Source organism: Dermochelys coriacea, chromosome 4 (genome assembly GCF_009764565.3).
Source record: "Dermochelys coriacea isolate rDerCor1 chromosome 4, rDerCor1.pri.v4, whole genome shotgun sequence".
NCBI lineage: Eukaryota > Metazoa > Chordata > Testudines > Dermochelyidae > Dermochelys > Dermochelys coriacea.
The window spans coordinates 55,412,444-55,428,201 of NC_050071.1; the positions used below are offsets into that span (position 1 = coordinate 55,412,444).

Sequence of the window (15,758 nt, forward strand, 5' to 3'; positions counted from 1 at the left end):
CCCCCGCACAAGGCTTTTATATGAATGGCTACTACCCTAGATTGGGAATGAGAGGGGACAAGGATCATGGGACTACTCTGCACGGCTCTGATGAGGGCTGGATTGCCATAATCCAGCCCTGCATACATGGTATGGGTGGTGGTGGCAGTGTTTTAAGCTTCAATGTGTGTGCACCTAGAATGGTACAGTAGACTCACTATATATACTGGAAACTGAAATATCAAAGAAATCCCCCTTACAGTCCCAGAAATACCTGTTTGGCTTTGAGCACTTTCACTGGTGGTGTTTTTTTTTCTGTTTGTAGTGCTGTAGTACCTAAAAGAGCCCTTTTTTGTGAATGAAAATCTTCCAGTAATCCCATTAAGAGGTTCAACTTCTGTTCATTAGTCAGTACATTGACTAAATGCAATCTGGCCACCTGGTTTACTAGTAAGTGGACAAATATTTCTAAGAAGCTCTGTAATTAGTTAGAACAGAGTCTTTAAGCTTTGTTAAAAGTGATTTGCTTGTTTCTACGTACCATGTCAGTTTTATTACTATTGAGGACTATGAGAAAATAGGGTTAAAGTTTGTCAAACTGCTGAAAGCCAGGAAATCAGGATTAAAAACTGAAAATCCATCCTTAACCCACTTCATTGTGCCCAGATATTGCAGGTGAGTGATGTTTGTACCATAATACCTTGAAGACAGACATAAAAGGAAGAAACTTAGGAGGGGATTTCAGCCTTCCCTCTGAATTTCCTAGTTTGTGTGTTTTAAAAACAGTTTTGTAACATTTTGAACATCTACTGACAGCATTAAGAAAAATACACCAGCTTTAGAATGACAGATTATGGGGAGTGCCCCAAATAGGAAGGGTCAGAGAAGCATCCAGCACATCATTTTAAATTTGAGGACATATATTAAAATCTTTCAGAAATTTGTATAACCCTTCATCTCCTTATGCTCATATGAGCATAAGAATGGTCCTACTGGGTCAGACCAAAGGTCCATCTAGCCCTGTATCCTGTCTTCTGACATGGCCAGTGCCAGGTGCCCCAAAGGGAATGAACAGAACAGGTAGTCAAGTGATCTATCCCGTTGCTCATTCCCAGCTTCTGGCAAACAGAGACTAGGGACACCATTCCTGCCCATCCTGGCTAATAGCCATTCAGATTCTCCATGAATTTATCTCGTTCTTTTTTTGAACCCTATTACGGTGTTGACCTTCACATCATCCTCTGGCAAGGAATTCCACAGGTTGACTATGTGTGGTGTGAAGAAATGCTTCCTTTTATTTATTATTTGCTCTGTGCTTGTGTTGGACCTGCTATGGAAATCTATCTTGGGATCAGCCTGTGGAATACAAGGAAGTATTTAAAATTGGGGACTTTAATATATTCAATGGGAAAGAAAAAAGACTAAACTAAAATACTAACCAATTGGGTTGTGTATGGAGACCAATATTAGTTTCAGATTTTGGAAGGCCAAAAATTTGACTTACAGATTTCCTATTCCCTGCTACTATTCCATTGTCTAATTGTATCCTAAAATATGAAGTTTAAAAACAAAAAGATGAGGGAACTTCTCCAAGCCAAAATATTTTACTTATGCCAGCTCCTAGCTAACATTTAGCTGCCTCCTTCCAGTTATTTGGTGGAGAGGGCCTCACAGGTTTATTTATTTAAATTCTTCTGTGGAATTTGCAACACTTTTCTCTCCCCCTTTCAGATGTTTGCATCCAACCAAGCTGGTTTCAGCAGCTTCTCAGAGGAAGTAAGTGCAGCCTTTGCCCATTCAGTGTTATTTAACAAGTACCCTGGTGTAACCAACTACACAAAAGATACTTTCAAAGAGTGTAGGCCAGTAGCGCCCAAGCTATGAGGAAACTTGGGGAGCCTGAGCAGGTTTTATTCAGATTGTATCATCCTCTCCTGCATTTTAAGTGCTCCACTAAAATACCAGGGATTTATTATCATTTGGAGGGTAGGCAGGTTCTGGACTGACTTACTGCTTTGGCTGGCTGTAAAGGCCAGTGTTTAGGGCAGCCATCATTCAGCTTCAGATTCAAATTTTCCCCCCAGATATCAAGTGTTCCAATATTCAATAGTCCAAAAATACAAATATGGTATATCTTTTCTGGATATCCACACTCAAGCATAGAATGCAGCCTTACTAGTCATTTCAGAAGATGAATGTGGGGGGACAGGGGATTGTTTTGCTCTTTTTTGTAGAAATTTTTAAGCTGCATAACTGGACCCACTGTCTGGCTGAGAAGAGATTAGGCACAAGTAGGATTTGTTAAAGCCATCGGCTTAAGATATGACAAAGTCAGTCAACTGTGAAGCTGAGCTATTCAGACATCCAGGAAGTCTTCTGAAGACAGGAGATTATATATTGCCCTCATAAAGCAGCCATGTCAGGGGCAACAAGAACAAACAAATGCTTTAAGCGCCACTGCCAATAAGAGTATTGTATTTACTAAGTAATGTTGCTTGAATCTGTTTACTAGGTCTTTCTACATATGTAAGAGATTATAGAGCGGACAGTGGGATCAGTTCAGTACAAATATTATGCATCTCAACCTTCTGAGTAATTATACAATGAAATGAAAAAAGTGAAAAGGGAATATCTAGACAGGGAAATATAAAACACAACCTGTAAGTTTTTTCCACTCCTGTTGTGAAAGTGAGGCATTAACAAATACAGTACTGTGTTATATACTGCGTTATCCCCGTTAGAAATGCAAAGTCTGAAAGATTAGCTTATTTACAGTTCAAAGAGGAGGTCTGGCCATACTATAATTATGAGAAAGGGGGCAAGCAAAAGTTTTACTAGTATTACTCCCACCATTCTGTAAAATAAATTGTACCACCTCACACTATTATGCCTCCACCAGATGAGTTATATAGCTCTCATTTATCTAACATCAAGCCAAATTCAATGTGTGGGTCATTACATCATTTTGCCTAACTACAGTAAAAATTCCCTTTTACTTTGCATTAGAGATCTTATAGTTAGTGTGTGTTTTAAGTTATTGTTTAGCACCACCAATGTATATGCTGTTACCCTTGGGATGAACACTGTGCAGCTTCACTCTAGGACTATGGCCCAGAGCTGCATTCACATCTGTGGCCCAGATACACAAAGGGACTTAGGTGCTGGGAGGTGGGAGACCCAGGCTTCAGTGACTCTGTACAAAGTGGAACAGCTTCAACAGGAGAGCTAGAGGGAGACCCTTTTCTTCCCCTCTGGGAGGGCGGAGTGTGGAAAAAGTGGGGAGAGAAAAAGAAGGGGGATTTGAACCTGGGTCTCCCACATCCTAAGCAAGTGCTCTAATCCCTGGGCTGAAAGTTGTAGGATGGGCAGCAGCTGCAGCACTTCTACCAGTACCACTCATATGCCCAGCAACCACGCTTCATAGATCACCAAGCAGAATTAGGCACCTATCTCCCAGAGAGGGATGGGGCTTAGCCCTCACCACTGTTGTTGGCGGCATCTCCCATTGGCTTATTTAGGTGGCTCCATGCCTATTGTGCTGGGCTTGTGGATGCTGAGGGGTCTATCTTTCCCCATTAAATTGTATGGAGAGTCTAACTCACCTAATTAGACTTTGTGGATCACAGTGCTGTTCCTGTGATTTTTCTAGGTGACTAAAAGTTAGCAACAGTGAGTATCACAGTGCCAACGCCTAAGTGCCTTTGCGGGTCCCACCCAAAATCCATAGCTTATTTCCATGTGTCCCAGTTTCCAGGTAACTGTATCTGTATTCCCTCCTACCCTCCCCAATCTGTGTTCCATCCAGGAGTGCCCTGTCAGGCCTCCAGCCATCACTTGTATCTGGGCAGGGACCATTGTCCCACTCCCTTCTGACCTGGGAGTTTGTTGTTATGGTAACACCCATTGTTTCATATTCTCGGTGTATATAAAATCTCCCCACTATATTTTCCACTGTATGCATCTGATGAAGTGAGCTGTAGCTCACGAAAGCTTATGCTCTAATAAATTTGTTAGTCTCTAAGGTACCACAAGTACTCTTTTTATTGCAAAAGGACCCTTTTTCATTTGCTTATAACATTGTCAGAGTTTCATCTTTTCAGTTCAAATTTGGTAGGTTTACTCTGAATAATTTGTTGCTGAAAATTTCATCTAAAACATTAGAGCCTACACCCTGGCTCAATCAGATTCCATTGATTAGAGCTTGGCAAAACACAGATTTTTCAGTGTGCTGAAAATTCTGGGGGGAAAAATGTTTTGGGTTGAATGAAATATTTTATTTCAACAAAACAAATGTTTTGTTTCAATTTCGACCATTTTAAAAGATTAAAATTTAGACTTTTGAAACAGCCATTTCAAGCCCCAAAATTGAAACATTTTGATTTTGTGTGTGTGTGTGTGTGTGTGTGTGTGTGTGTATAAAAATGACAAACCAGAAACATTGATGTGAATTCACAAAAAATATTTTGTTGCTGCCAAGTCTGCATTTTTTTTTTCCAGAAAATAGTTTTGGCTGAACAATATACCCAAATTTAATCACTGACTAAGAAGGGGTTTTGATCATAGCGATTTGGATAAAATTGTTTTTATTTAATATTTGTTACTCAATACAATTCATTCTCTTTCTGGATCCAAAAAGAGACTGTTGATTGCTGAAGACCTGATCTCAGTATATGCCTGGAATTCCATATTTTGAATGGGAGTTGCTTTATATAAGCAAGATAGTTTACAATTTTTCTCCCCGTCCCTCCTCTGCTTTCCTCTCCCTCCAAGTACTTCTTTGCAACTGTGTAGATACAGTGATTAGAAGAAGAAACATGGCAGCTATTATAAAACTGCAGGAAAAATATCAAATATACAGTGATATAATCTTTTCTGGAAGTTCAGAGATTTATGCATGTGACAATTAGCAGGCAAAATTTAATCTCCATACAATAACAATCTACCTCACCAGATAAAAATATGGGGCCACATTCTCAGATGATGTTAACTAGTTTAGTACCAGGCCCACGATTTAAATTACTCATTTCCATCCTATTTTAGATGGAATCTATCTTCACCTACCCACCCTCCATCAAGTAATTCAGAAGTGTGTGTGAAAAATTAATGTAAAAAGTATGAGTGGTGGGGGGGGGGGGAAGAAAGCACAGAGGGTTATTCTGTGCACAGAGATAGAATCAAACCCAGAACCTTTATCTAAACTCTCCCTAAACTTCGATGCATCTGATAAAAACAGAATCCACATCGCATGAGCTTCTTCTTGGTTTGGTCTGGCAAAACAAAAACCCGGCTGACAAAGTTTTGCAAAGCGAATACCTAGCTGCCTTGGCCTCTCTAGAACCAATAGAAGAATCCCCCCCCCCCCCAAGAGTTCTGCTTAGCCCTCTCAGATGGCAATAGAAGGCACTGTTGTGTTTTAGGATTTAATAGTACTCTTCTCTTCATTGCTCACCTTTCAAGCCTCGTGAATTAGGTATCAGGAGTTTAGACTTACGGTGCACTGTCTTTCATAAGGGCCATTTCCTTCAGTAAGCTTCTAGCTTTGTGGTGAATGATTAACTGTTAGCTTCTAGGATGACCATGTATCTGAGGATTAGTTTGGCATCGGTTCTCATTCAGCTTTACCTAAACTGTCATCCCAAAGGTGCAATTATGAATCTGAACTTCTTTCCTTTTAGTCCATTATTCTTTACATGAGCCATGCCTGACAAGTGCCTGGGGAAAAGGTTTGAAATTAGTCTTTTGTTTTAAAGCACTTTTCCCCCCTGCGGTGCTGTAGGTATGGTAGATTTTGTCCCCACATCCCAGAGAATTTTTGCATGTCCCTATTGAAACAACAATGATCCTTCACTTCCTTAATCCACTCATTTTGGCGGAGATTTTTGCTCCCATCTGCTTGGTAGATGGAACACATGGGAATCTCTTTTGAGTTCATTAGGGCTGCTTCTTTATTCCTGGCAATTTCAGCTGAGAAACTGGAGAGAGACTTGGTCCAGAAACTGAGCTACCTTCTCTGAGCAACTGTTCTATTTAAAAAGACATTATCTAGGCAGTGGGTAGATCTTTCATGGCTACTATATAGAGGACATTAGTCTCCAAGGCTGTCAATCCAAGTAGCATTCCACTGGGGATTTTCTGATCAAAAATACACTCAAACTAATGAGAAGGGGCAATTTTGTCTCCTTGCATTTCATCAGACAGTCTTAAATGACATTCAGGGATCATAACAATAGCCTTCTCTTTTGCAAGATTTTTTCCAGGCTTGCTTTTAAAAGGATGATCAACAGGTATGCAGGGCATCATCTGTACTTTACAAATTTGTTAATCTGCAAAGCATGCTGGCTTCACATGTTAAAGAAATCGAAGCATTTACATTACAGCATGCTTTAGTAGATTAAGTACTATGATTGGAAGAGGCCATCAAGCACCAGCAAGGAATTAGCATGCCTGCACGGATACTAAATTACAACCAAAGTAGGTTACCATTTAAGAATATGTATCAGATCTTTGTTAAACCATTTCATCTTGAGTCAATAAAGTGATAAATCCAATTTTTCCCATGCTGAGAATGAACTCAGGAAGTGAGCAAACTCATGAGTAGATACTCTTTTATACAAGTTTTCCCAAATATCATGCATTTCATTGTTTGTTATAAAAATAGTACGAGATCAAAACTACTACTGTTTTCAAAGCCACACCAAGTAATATTAATGGGCTAAACTGCCAATGAAATTTAGTAATTGTTAGAATTAGAGGATTTTCTCACAGAATTATAGGACTGGAAGGGAACTTGAGAGGTCTTCTAGTCCAGTCCGCTGCACTCAAGGCACAGCTAAGTATTATCTTCTAGACAGTCCCTGACAGGTGTTTGTCTACATGTTTTTAAAAATCTGCAATGATGCAGATTCCACAGCCTCTCTAGGCAATTTATTCCAAATTTATTCCAATTTATTCTTAACTACCCAGACAGTTAGGAAGTTTTTCCTATTGTCTAACAAAACCGCCCTTGCTGAAATTTAAGCCCATTGCTTCTTATCCTTAGCCTCAGAGGTTAGAGAGAGATTAAGGTGAGCCTTAACCATTTTACTCACCACCTTTTATTACTACAATGCATTTTTTTTAAACACGTTACTAGGTAACATTTGAAAGAACACGTCATCATAGGGACAACAAAATCAGAACTACACCGGTATCTCTTAAGTCATATTGGTGAGAAATGAAAAAAAAAAAGTGCACATTTCCTTTTTACTACAATTTCTTTATGCAGACATGAGAGCTCAATGACCATGTTCCATAACCAGAGGATAGCATCTGTATTAAGGGATGCTAGGCACTGTAAAGTTTGGGAGGAAGTCTACGGTCTTCGCATGGTGCTCCCTCCCCTGATCTGTAGTGAAAGCAAAGCTAAAGTAGATCAAATGCAAAATTGGAGCGCAAATTCTCATTGTACAAAGTAAAAAGACAAATACAGCCTCAAGGAGTAGTCATTCCTTTTTATAAGTCTTTCCCACTCCTGGGCTTTTATATGTCCTGCTCTATTCCTCAGGGAATTCCCAAAATCCTTGCTTCCCCTCCCCACCACACTCACTTTAAGGTTCTCTTCCCAAGGCTATCACAATCAACATTCTTCCCCCAACATGCATGCTTCCATACCCCCTATTGCTAGACACTGTGCACTGCTCAGTACCTGCTGTGCAAGTGAGCTCCATTAGAAGGGATCTACCTCCTAACTAGTAGGAGGGGAATTCAAAGTTCCCTCTCATCTTGCCACTACTGCTGCTCCCACATCTTCTGGCCAGGGCTCCAAAAAAATAGCTCACTGAGGGTGCGATTTTTCAAGTGTGCTTAGCATTGGCTTAACTCCAGTCTTATTGAAGGCCATGATAAACTTCTCCATTTGACTCCAGTAGGAACAGAGCTAGGTCGATGATGGAGTGAGAGAAAATGTGCAATATTTCTTCTCTGCCCCCCCACCCACCCCCAGGAATGAAAATTCTAACTCCTTCCCAAATACACAGACACTCCTTAAAATGGCTATAAATATGTGGGGTGAAATCCTAACCCTATTTAAGTCATTAGCAATACTCCACTGATCAAATCTTAAAACTTTGGATTTGTTTGGAAAGTTAGCCTGAGAAGTTAGTTTGTGTAACCACTTGGAGATGTAACATTATATCTTCTTGTACTGTTGGTGTATATTTGTTTGGATCAAAAGAACCTTCTTTCCAAGGGTATGACTAGACTGCAATCACAAGGTATGATTGTAGCTAGAGCTAACATACCTGAGCTAGCTTGGATCTTGGAACAGTGAAGTGTGGCAGTGAGAGTAATTTCCCAGAGTTCTAGATGGGCTTGTATAATCCAGGCTGAAGCAGCTTCAGGGTTCTGGAACCAGAGCTAGTTGATTAAAACTAGCTTGAGTATGTCAACTTGACCTGCAATCAAAACCTGTGATTGCAGTGTAGACATACCCACCATAACTATATGTTGCAAGACCTTACTTCCCTTATGTCTCACCAATTCAGCTCTTTGACCAAAGGCTAGTGCACACTATTTACATAATCACCTACCAGGAGTCACACATCTAATATTATTATAATGCACTTTCCGACAGGAGCTTAGTGCTGGAGATACTGGACAGCTATTTGGCAAGCATATTTATCTGGCAAAGAAGCTGCCCACGCTCCAAGAATTGCCCATTCTCCCCAGTTCAAAACTTTTTAATCATGAGTTAATGACCTCTGAGTATACCAGTACCTTAGGCCAGCAAAGGTCAAGGAGCCTATGGAAAAGTAGTAGTTAGCTATTCAATGTTCTAAAGTAGAACAACTTGTATTGAAGACTGGAGTGTTCAATGAAGGGATTTCAATACAATTAGTATTTCTTAAAAGGGGAAGAGGCCAATTTTAGGACCTCTGCTGCCAGCAGCTAATTTTTTTTCTTTTTAATTAAGAAACCAAAACTACATCCAGTTTAGAAACCATTTTGGATCAATTAAATACTGCTCATGGCCACTTTTAAGTATGTTAGGCACAGTTCCAGTTATTCTCCCATGTAGAACAAAAAAGTAGCAATTAAAACCAGAGTATTCTATAATGTAACAAAACACTCTCTTATGTCTCAAAACTGACAATGGAATGCCAAGAAAAAACAAACCCCACATTCTTTGAAAAATATAAAGAACAATAGGATTGACTTGAACATTCACAAACAAAGCAAGAAAATAGGATTGGATGACTGAACCTAGCTGGCAGCTTGTATTTGTTTTCTCATCCCCCAATTATCTACTTCACCTGTATGCGGAGATTGTCAAAATATTTTAAAAAATTTTCTTAAAAATGTACAATGAATTTCTGAACACCCCCTTCCCCCCCACACACACCACATTGTCACCAGTGCTACCTACAAACACAGTAGTCTACATCGATTGCAAAATGTCAGAGATACTGCAGTATACTTGGAATAAGAAATTTTCTATAGAACTATGTTTTGTTGAAAGTTTGCTGTGGACGTCCGACAGTTTATTAAGCTCTGAAAGTGCGAGCCTTAATGAGAAAATTAGTCCATTCTGGATATACTGTAGGCCTAGATAAAGTGTATTCAAAGATATAAAATTGATTCACATTGTGAAAAAAGCAGAACCCTCCCGCACTGAAGTCAATGGCAAAGTTTCCATTGACTTGAACAAGGACAGAATTTTATCCTACATTTAGTCGCTAGGATGGTAGTGAAGACCACCATGTATAGGTTATGGTGTCATGCACAGTAAATAAAACGAAAGGATTTAAAAAGAAAAAAAAGACCACTATAAAAGTAGGAGTTGCCCCATAACCTTAGAAAATTTCCCCTCCCTCCATTGATATCCTGGTTGATTGCCACTCTAACCACAGAGGGCTATATTTCAGTTGTGCTCTACATATATAATGTAGTTCGGGAAGCATCTGGGGATATTTTTGATTAACCAATGTTGTATGACCCTAAAAATATATTTTGTAAATTTCTCCATGACTTGAGCCCATCTCGAGTTGTTTTCTGATGGGAGCAGGGATTAGTAATTAGTTGTGACCAACTTTAAAAAAAAAAAAAAAAAAAAAAAGGTCTCCAGGACTGTTTTAGCCTGACAGAAGTTAAACATACACAGACTCCTTGACAGATTTTTCTGTTTTTTCTTCTTGACAGTTCTATTTTTATTATGCCTTTCAACACACATGAGTTTTGGTGACAGATCTAGAAAAAGGGAGAACAGTTTGTTTGTGGAATTTCCTTCCCTGGTCAGTTTGCTTTTTAAAATTTAAAACAAAACCATTGTTGCAGTTAAAACTACACTTGAATTCAATGAAGACAAAATGTACTGTCTTCAGAAAAAACAGAACCAGGGTATTCTAACATGCTTCAGAACAGACTGGCCACAAACATACATTACTGACATTCAAATAAAGCAAAAAAGTGTGAAAGTAGACAGTATAGAACAGCCATGGAGATACAGACTACACTTGGGCACAGCAGTCCATAGTGTGGGGCAAGGTTAGATTCAGAAGGTGGAAGGTCAAAGAGTGACCTCACAGCACCAGCAACGTGACATTTCTAATGTTCTGCTGCTATTTCTAGCCACAATTTCAGAGGAAAGAATTGGTAGAACATAACATGGTTAGATCTTAGTTGTCACTATTAGGTAGTAAAAGCAGGGCACAAAGAAAGACCAAAACTTCATGAAGTTTTCCAAGCCTGATTCATAACAGGTGCATGTATTTCAGACAGACACTCTCTCTGAGAAACCAAGTGAAAATGGCATCTGTTGAGCTGAAATGATCTCCCCAGTCATTTGGGGGCAGACTCAGCCAATTAGGGATGCAGAACAATACCATTTGATCTATCCCAACAAACATCACTTCAATAGGAAATACTTTATGGACATCCAGATAAAAGAAAAAAAAAGTTCTCAAATAACTTTGAAGGGCAATTTATGCATTTAAAATAGTTCAACAAAACACCAACTGGTTTGCAAATGCAGGACAAACTTCAACAAAGGTGGACTTTGAAGAATTTGGTTTTAACCACACAGTTTTAATAAATAGGTGGCAGGATGAAAGCACATCTACTTTCTACCTAACAAAATGCGAGTATGAACAATCAGATTTCCCTCTCTACTTTATCAGAGTCAGCTCCTGAATGCACATGTGCTTAGTCCTATTGAATTCAGTGGGGATACTTGTGCATGTTTGCAAGATCCTGTCCTAAGTTTCTATCCTAAAATAGGGCACCATGTCTACATTTTTACTTAAACTTAAATCAGGTGAAAGAGGGAGGAAGTCAACAGCAAATGACTTAGTTTAAAACAATTAAAATCAGAAGTAGTAAATTAATTTCTAAAGAAAGCTGCAAAAGAAGAAAAACTACTTCAGGAATTGCTCAAAAGCTAAGATGAATGAATTATGGGCATGTTACCATAGCAGGTGCCAAGGTTTTGCAGTTGCTATTATGCTTGAGGGTTTGAAAGCTTCATTAGTCTCTACTTAAGAAACCAATCTTCAGTAAATAGGATTTATATGAAACAAAATTTTAATGCTATAAGAGCACTGGCCTGGGTAAGAATCCTACAAACAGAAATTTTTAGAAGGTAGTTTTTTCCCCCCTCTGTCCTCTCCTGTATTATTCGACTGATTAGCTTTGTTGAACTGCTTTGAGCTAAATGTTTTCCCCTTTCTTGTGTTGTCAGTCTATACATGCATAGCACCATAGGCATTATTGTATGGAAATCTTCATGGTACCCCTCTTCAGTCCTTCATTTTCCCCAGAAGGGGGATCAATATTCAGAATCGTCTTTGTAACACCCGTTTCAATTATAACTCAAAAGGAACAGCAATGAGAGGTCAGCCAAAGGATTTCTATATGGGATTAACAGCCTAAATGGTCTCATTTTGCCCAGTTCATTATGAAGATGTCATAATGGAATAAAAAAAAAAAAAAAGCATCTAGTTCTTTCCACACATTTACCTTTGACAATACTGTTTACAGGATGTGTGTTTTTTAAACAAACAAACAAAAAAAAGACTCGACCAATATTATTGATCAAAACCTGCAGCCTTAGACTGCAAGGGAATTACTTCTTATTTACTCCAATATAAAATATAATTTGTTATCCTAAAAATTACTATAAAAGAGCAGCGTAAGAGGGTTAACAGCTGTCTGTTTGCTCTTTAGAATGCCAGAATTTACCCGCTTTCAGCAATGAGCATTATTTGTACTCTGGAACAAAAGCTTACTGCTATATTAAAAGGTTAATCTTATTTTGGTTTGGTTTAAATTAGGAAGACATTTTGTCTACCAATCTGATATTAATACTCCCTTTGGGCCAGATTCTGCTGTTCCCTATTTCAGCTGACAGAATTTTGTAGTGCCATAGACATTTGCTACACGCTGGTCATATCACATACCTGCACAAAGAGCTGATCCGCATCAGAGAGATCAATTAGAATCTTAGAATTATAGGACTGGAAGGGACCTCAAGAGGTCATTTAAGTCCTGCACTCAAGGCAGGACTAAGTATTATCTATGTCCCCCAATTGACTGGAATGCACCCTGAAAATTATTCAGTTAATTGCCAGGAAGGCAACAAAAGTGATAGAAGTTATTTCAATAAATTTGTAGGGGCAGTCTCAGCCAAGTGTGCTAGTGGGATGCATCCACACTGGCAATCAGTGCAGTCATCTCTCACAACTGACATCTTTGACAGCTGAGAAAGCTGATAGATCCTTCAGCTGGAGAACCTCCTAGTTTGCCAGCTGAGAGAGTCACCTGTCCCCTTTCCACAGAACATTTTCTTCAAGTAATGCCCTCTCAGACTACTTCCCTGCCCCAAAATGTCCTCCCTTCCACAGTGTCCTGAAAAATGCCCCCTTCCCAGCTTCTGCTTGAGGGAGAGCTGAAAAAGAGTGAGGTGGGGGCAGTCTCAGAGAACTGTGGGAGTTCCTCACACCAGAGTTAAGATATCACCTGTCCTCACCCACAATGATTTTTCAGAACAGAACCCCATATTATACTTTCTTCCTCACACATTTACATCACATGACAACATTTTGAATTAGCAAATAATTGGAATCCTGAATGTCTCAGCTAAAATAATACAAACTAGGATTATTGAACCACTGCTAGAAAATGGATGTGTAGAACAGACACCATGTACAACATCAAGCAGGAAATCAGATGTACACAAAAGTAACAGCATTCAGGTCTAATTTATACCTGAGCTTTAATTATTAGGTTCAGAGCACAAATATAGTCTGTTAGAAATGGATTGACAGAAGGTCCAGCTGCACTGGTGACTGATAACCAACAGTTGTATTTGAGAGATGCCCACTACTAGCACGTTAATAGTCAGTCTGGGAGAAATACACTTAAATATGAAGAGGGTCATGCTTTTTATTATTCCAAATCTTTACAAATAAAGGTGTGCAATAGCAGGGAGTAGGGTCTCTCACAGACTTGCCGAGAGAGCTTGGACAAGCCATTTAACTTTGTGTCTCAGTTTCCTTTCTGTGAAATGGGAATAATGCTTTCCTACCTCACACAGGGCTTTCTGAGAATTAATCCATTAATATTTGTGATGTGTTCAGATATCACAGTGATAAGTACCAAAGAAAAGCCTGTAAATAAATAAGTGCTATAAAAGCCAACCACCATAAACACACAAAGATTTAACATTTGCAGAAAATCATAGTATGAGAGTACTAGCATTGTAATTGTAACATACATAACTTTCCACACTAATGTAAAAAATTAGACCAATCATTTCAACTTTCTCATAAGTGAAACATTGCAACTAATGGTGCAAGCAGCACCAATCATGAAAACAGTGCAAATACTACAATTTACAAAAATATTAATGGAACCTGTTTTTTTCTGGATCTCAATATCTTCTGGAAAATGGGACAGTTCTAGTCTTTTAACATTCCCTCCAGCTGTTTATAGAATTATAAACAGTTCACTGTTCTAGTGAGGGCAAACCTCTTTAAAAAAGTCTAGAAGAGAAATAGAATATTGTTAACGACTAATAATCCCAAAGGGCCGGGTTGTGCAGCACAAGGTACCTTGAATAGTGCCTTATGCTGCAAGTAACCCCATAATTGTCAAAATACGTAAAAAAATATCACCTACTTCTCATAAAGCACTTTTCCCATCAGTGGATTTCAAAGGAGGTAAGTAGCACTATAACCATTTATAGATGGAGAAATGAATGCACAGAATAAGGGTTTCACACACTGGCTGAAACTTATGAAACGTGGCACAGGATGGCCTCACCTGGTATTTATCAGAGAAATCTGATGCAGTAAAATGCATCAGATGTTCGATACCTAAATTATGTCAGTCTCTGCTTATCCATTCATCCAATTTTTTTCCAGCAGGGATAAATTTGACAGGAGTTGGTAAACTATGTTTAAGCTATTTGATCCTTACAGTATATGAAATAGAGCCTGCTCTATCTATTCAAGGTGAGGAAAGTACTGTACATACAAGAGAAAATATTGAGTCATAGGAGAAAAGTGAGGAGACTGGTTTATCATGCTTATTCCCCCCCCCCCCCCCCCCCCCCCCGAATCATGCTTTTGTTTTGGTATAGAAAAAATGTCATTGCTACTATTGTAATATTTATGATGGAACTGTAAAGTAATTTTTTCCATATGTGGAATTCCTAGTAATATTAACTAATGGCCATTGAGGATGCAGATTACGGACAGCATATGGTTCTTTTACTTGTTAGGAAGTTATTTTTATTAAACTGCTTCATATGTGCATATTCATCACTCAGTGACAGAACAGCAGTAGTAAAGGAAAGTTTCATACCCCATTGTACATCTTCCACTCTTTAAAGAATTTTTAATACATGAAATAGAAATAGTTTAACTTTAAATAGTTTGTCTGAGGGCCTTTGTAGATACAAGAATCCAATGCATATTTAAACTGTTTTGATATAGTCCTTTTTAAGAACAGATTTTTATTTCATGTTGTAGAATCAATGTCACTACATATAGTTGAGAGTTAAAACTTGAACTTTTGTAGGTGCAATAGTTTTATAAATTAGTGCATCTCCCCACCTGTTGCAGATATTTTTATTCTTACAGTATACTCAGGAGCTAGTGTCTGAGCATAACCATTTATAAATAAAATACACCAAGCTCTCAGTTTCTAATCTCAGGAGCTCAGGTAAAACACTGACTTCTCCTAGCACAGAGGATTCTCCTGCTTGTTTCACCTTCATCTAAGTGACCACATGACATGTTCTTTTCTGGTACATGGCTATTTTTCGATTGATTGTCCCAAACTTTAAGAACTTAAAACATGATACCAAGCATCTGTTTTGCGTTCAGGAGTGTGTCTGGGTAGGGGGGTGCTGTATATGCTGTAGGAAGCTGTTCTCTCCGACTCCTGTGGACAGCAGCAGCTCTTCAAGGAAGAGATTGTCAGTGGTACCAGGACAGCATCACCAGGCTGTGGCCACCAGGCTGACAGCAGTGGGACCTATCATGCTGGCAAGAATGGGGCTCAGTCAGCAGTGATGAGAGTTGAGGAGGGCAAGAGTAGGGGCTCCCTGCTCAGTGAGGATTGACAGGTGATCCATTTTTCCTTTGGGAACCTGATCACCTTACTATAGGCCACTACACAGAATTTAAATACTGAGCTGCATGCAGTTAGCTGCAGTCTGATTCTTCTGTTTAGCATTCTTCCCTTTGGTGTGCAGTAGTCTAGTAGCACTGCACTTGGTCTTTTGAGTTTCATTTTTGGTT

General features: G+C 39.0%; 1 long non-coding RNA gene across 4 annotated transcripts in view; it reads right to left on the bottom strand.

Annotated features, from left to right (window-relative positions):
- Positions 1–15,758, bottom strand: part of LOC122459784 — an 80,557-nt gene that overhangs the window by 6,190 nt on the left and 58,609 nt on the right. For all 4 annotated transcript variants that reach the window (XR_006280702.1, XR_006280699.1, XR_006280697.1 and 1 more), the window contains one exon: positions 632–679. This is a non-coding gene — a long non-coding RNA (uncharacterized LOC122459784). The remainder of the gene's footprint in view (positions 1–631; positions 680–15,758) is intronic.